This window comes from Octodon degus, unplaced genomic scaffold (assembly GCF_000260255.1).
Source record: "Octodon degus isolate 3935 unplaced genomic scaffold, OctDeg1.0 scaffold00174, whole genome shotgun sequence".
Lineage (NCBI taxonomy): Eukaryota > Metazoa > Chordata > Mammalia > Rodentia > Octodontidae > Octodon > Octodon degus.
This window is the reverse complement of record NW_004524750.1, coordinates 994,957-999,847: the sequence shown is the minus strand read 5'-3', so window position 1 is coordinate 999,847 and position 4,891 is coordinate 994,957. Positions and strand designations below refer to the sequence as shown.

The window sequence follows — 4,891 nt, the reverse complement described above, 5'->3', positions numbered from 1 at the left end:
GATTGAACTCAGGACCCAAGCACTTATTCTACTGAGCTACCTCCTCAGCCCCATCCAAAGAGAATACACATGCACACATGCAGAAGACAAGAGCCAAGCAGGAGACTTTCCCGCTGGCAAAGTTCAGAGCCAGCAAATACAGACGGCTGGAGAAGTGAAACCAGAACTTACGTATTGACAGGAAATGGCCAAGCCAAAGCAGCTGTCTCTGTAATCCCATGATTTAGGAAGCTGAGGCAGGAAGATCACAAGTGCAAGATGGGGACTCTGGGCAGCTCAACAAAAGCCTGCCTCAAAATAAAATTCAGAAAGGACTAGGAATATGGCTTGTCTTGCATGCTCAAAACTTTGGATTTGATGGGGGAGGCTGCCCTGTAAATCCAAATTCTCCCTGCTAAAGGTCACATTTAACACCCAACTATTTGATTGATTTCTTCTCTTTCTGTCACCTCTGCTGCAGATAATGAATGATCCCCTCTCCTCTGAAGGTCCACAAGAGCTGCTGAGTTAGAATTATTGTAGGCAGTCAGACAGGGCTAGGCCCTCAAAAGGAGCCAGCATGGAAGCCAAGATGCCTTGCAACTGTGGGTGGGCTAGACATCAAGATAAAAGATCAAACACATTCATCCCTCTCTAAAGATAAGCATCCAAGACTGATATTCTAGATAGGTCTCTATCACGTTGAGGAAGGCAGAAAGAGTCACTAACCCAACCTCCTACAGGAAAAGTCTCTGTTCTACACTACCGTCCCATTTGGTCCTGGATTCAAGCAATTTCACCTGAGCCACTGTGCTTGTAGTCTTATTGGCTGACGAGTTTTGTCCCACCTCATGTCCACCAGCTTTGTTTTCCACCTTAAACCCACCTCACCTTATAGTTTTACTCTATAAAAATCCCTAGAAAAGGCAGGGTCCTTGGCAACCCACTCTGGTCCCCTTCTGTCCCTTTCTCAGACACAAGCTTTCTTTTGAAACCTTGTTCCTAAAATTCATTTTTTGGTTTTAGAGACTAGATCTCATTTCAAGTATCTAAGGTTGAGAGTTTCATTCCCCTGCATCAATCCCGCCTCTGAAGGTCCACAGTATTTTATCTATGCAGTGCCTTTTTGACAATATTTTCTCTTTGTGCCCACCAATGCAATTACATACAAGTCCAATCTCAATCTCTCAGTGATAACAGTTTAGCAGAACTGCTACACCATTTTACAGACCCTTAATACTTAACAGTGCCTCCAAACTTTGTTATATCAACAAGCATAAAAAATTTGCTTGATCTCAATCCAGAACCAAACTGCACTACCTCAAGTAATTAAAAATCTACATTAAGGTAACTCATTTCTGCACAAAAAGGTAGCTTGCCAAATAAAGGGCAATTTCTCTAAAACCCACAAATTTGGAAAATAAAGTGAAATTTAAAACTGTGTATTCTATAACATTTGTATGCGAAAAAAAATCAAAAGATCACTAAATATTTTTTCAAAATAATTTCTATGTCATGATTTCAGGTTAATGCAGACTTAAGACAATCTTCCATACTTTTAGAACTGAAATCTTTTATGAGGTTAATGGACAAACATAATAACACCACCAATTAAGGCTAAGTGCTTTATGAATCACGTAAAATATAACACAAAGCTGGTGTAGTGCACACCAGATAGCCTGGAGGTGAAGACAGGAGGATGACAAGTTTGAGGCCCATCCAGGTAACTCAGCAACACCCCAGCTCAAAATAAAAAGCGACAAAGCTCAGAGGGAGAGCTTACTTGCTAAGCATGGACCAGACAGGGAAATCAAGATGTGAAAACAGGACAACTTACATTAAAGACAAACTAAATATTTGCACACTGGAACAAAATTTGGAGCGTTCCCTGCGAGGCCCTCAACATTTTCCTACTTAGTAAATGCCTAAAAATTCACCAAGATTTATCCTTTTATGAAAGAGTCTACTCTAGTGCTTCTCAATCATAGGCCATCTTAGCTGCCACAGGACATTTGAAAATGCCTACAGACATTTTTAATGTTACAAAATGTGGGAGGGGGAGGGAGGGAAAGGGGGTGACTATAGTGGACACAAGCCAAGCATATTAATTATACAGTACACAGAAGAACACGCCACAGTAAAGGCCCACACAGCCCAAAACCAATAGTGCCAAGATTGAGAGCCCATTCTGAACTCTGCTGAACCACAGAATCATTTGTCACTGGGTTGGGAGGTGGACGAAATGACACAGGACCAGGGACTGAACCCACAAGTCCTGAGCTATATATCCTCAGTCTTCTTTATCTTTATAAAGTTGTTCAGGCTGGACTCAAATTTACAATCCTCATGCCTCAGTCTCCGGAGTAGCATATGCCACCACATTCAGCATTTTGTTTTGTTGGCAGTATGAGGGATTGAACCCAGAGCCTCACACATGGTAGGCAATTACTTTACCAATAAGCTGCATCCCCAGCCTAACACATTTTTTATTATTCAATCCAATCCAACAAGCCAATTTTCTTTCCACTCCTCTTCCATGATGCCACACACAATGGTCTTTTACTCATCCTTATTTTATCCAGCTTTCAGCAATATCTCATCCTGCTAGGTATTCACTCCCTCCCCTTCCTTTTTTGGTGTACAAAGAACTGAACCCAGGGCCTTCACCGAGCTGTACCTCCAGCCCTTTTCTATTTTTTGTTTTTTTGGGCAGGGTCTCAAGTCTCTAAATTGCCCATTTTCTTGTCTCAGCCTCCCAGAGTACAAAAATTAAGGTATGCACCACCACTTCTTTTTTTTTATAACAGTCTCCCTACAAAACTCAGGCTTGCCTCAAACAGAAAAATTCTCCTGCCTCAGCCTCCCAAATACTAGGAATGCAGGTGTGTACTACCGAGCCCAGCCTACTCTCTTTCTTTGAAACACTTCTTTCTCCTAACTCTTTCGTATTATCTCCTAAATTACAGCTTTATCTGGACATACCTTCTCAGTCCATTTAATGCTTCACTGCGGTTCAGATATGTAATGATGCTGCTCTTTTCTTGCTCAGATATACTTATATGCCAGTGACACCAAAATTTATGTCTTCAGCCCGTCTCTGAACTGTACTTACTTAATCAACTTGTTAGCTCCATGTAATTTTTTTTTTTTTTTTTTTTTTTTACCGGGAATTGAACTCAGGTCCTTGCCCTTGCCAGGGAAGTGCTTATTCCACTGAGCCATCTCCCCGGCCCCTCCATGTAATTCTTAAAGTTTAACATGCCCAAAATAGAAGCGTGACTCAAAACTTACTATTACTGCTAGGCATGGTGGCACACACCTGCAATCCCAGCACTTGTGAGGCTGAGGCAGGAGGCTCACTGTGAGTTCAAGGCCAGCCTGAGCTACACAGTGAATTCAAGGTCAGCCTAAACTACGTAAGAGACACCGTTTCAGAAACAAAACAAAAAAACAAGTTATTATTATTAACGTACATATAAATAAAATAACTAAGAGCATACAGGCCAGAATTGGTTAATCTAGGAGACTGTTGCAGAATTCTCGTAAATTTTAATTAAGTTTAAAATTATTTCGGTAGTTGAGAGGGCAGATTTTTAGTCAGCTTGAACTTTGGCATGGCGGTGCCGGCTGCTGCTATGGGGCCCTCAGCGCTAGGCCAGAGCGGTCCGGGCTTGATGGCCGCCTGGTGCTCAGTGAGCAGCAGTCTGTTGCACTGTGTGGTTGGAATGCAGAAGCTCTTCCAGGGCTACAGTAAGACATGCAAGTTCCTGGCACAGAGTGCCAAGGTATACTCGGAGGCGTGAAGCTGCGACAGCCGTCGCTTAGCTTCGGGAGCCTTTTGACAAGACAGTGTGTTCTTGCTGGAGAAAGACCGGCTGGTCAAAGAAAACAATTATCGGGGACATGGGGATAGTGTGGACCAGCTTTGTTGGCACCCAAGTAATCCTGATCTTTTTGTCACAGCATCTGGAGATAAAACCATTCGCATCTGGGATGTGAGGACTACAAAATGTATTGCCACTGTGAGTACTAAAGGAGAGAACATTAATATCTGCTGGAGTCCTGATGGGCACACCATTGCTGTAGGCAACAAGGATGATGTGGTGACCTTTACTGATGCCAAGATACATCATTCCAAGCAGAGGAACAACTCAAGTATGAGGTCAATGAAATTTCCTGGAACAACGACAGTTCCTGACAAACGGCGATGGTTGTATCAACATGCTCGGCTACCCAGAACTGAAGCCTGTGCAACTCATCAATGCTCACCCTTCTAACTGCATCTGTATCAAGTCTGATCCCATAGTGAAATACTTTGCTACAGAAAGTGCTGATGCTTTGGTCAGTCTCTGGGATGTGGATGAGTTAGTGTGTGTGCAGTGCTTTTCCAGACTGGATTGGCCTGAGGACCCTCAGTTTTAGCCATGATGGGAAAATGCTGGTATCAGCTTTGGAGGATCATTTTATTGATATACCTCAAATACAGTGTGAGTCCCCAACCTTCACCATGGCCTAGCACCCTAAGAGGCCTCTGCTAGCATTTGCCTGTGACAACAAAGATGGGAAATATGACAGCAGCCGGGAAGCTGGAACTGTAAAGCTGTTTGGCCTTCCCAGTGATCCCTGAGAGGAGGGCCTGGCAGAGACCTTACTGAGTGTAGCTTGTTCTCCTGGACTTGGTGGGCGCCCTTCCAGTTTCTTTCCTGTTTTTTGTGATCCCTCATCCCTATCCCCTCCTGGCAGGTGTGTACTTGGTAGGATGTGCAGTGGCCTTGCAAGCCTGTCCTCTGGGGATTCCTTTCCTTTGATCTAGATCTGTAACGGCCTTTGTTGTGCTTGATGCTACTTCACCATTTCTAGTTTGAAGGAAGGGTGGGATGAGGATGGGGTTTTGATAATTAAAAAAAAAAAA

General features: G+C 43.4%; 1 pseudogene across 1 annotated transcript; it reads left to right on the top strand.

The window, feature by feature from the left end:
- The first annotated feature begins 3,571 nt into the window (after positions 1-3,571).
- Positions 3,572-4,673, top strand: LOC101563208 (annotated as a pseudogene). The gene has a single exon (XR_192824.2). The product of XR_192824.2 is annotated as a THO complex subunit 3 pseudogene (transcript).
- The last annotated feature ends 218 nt before the right edge of the window (positions 4,674-4,891 follow it).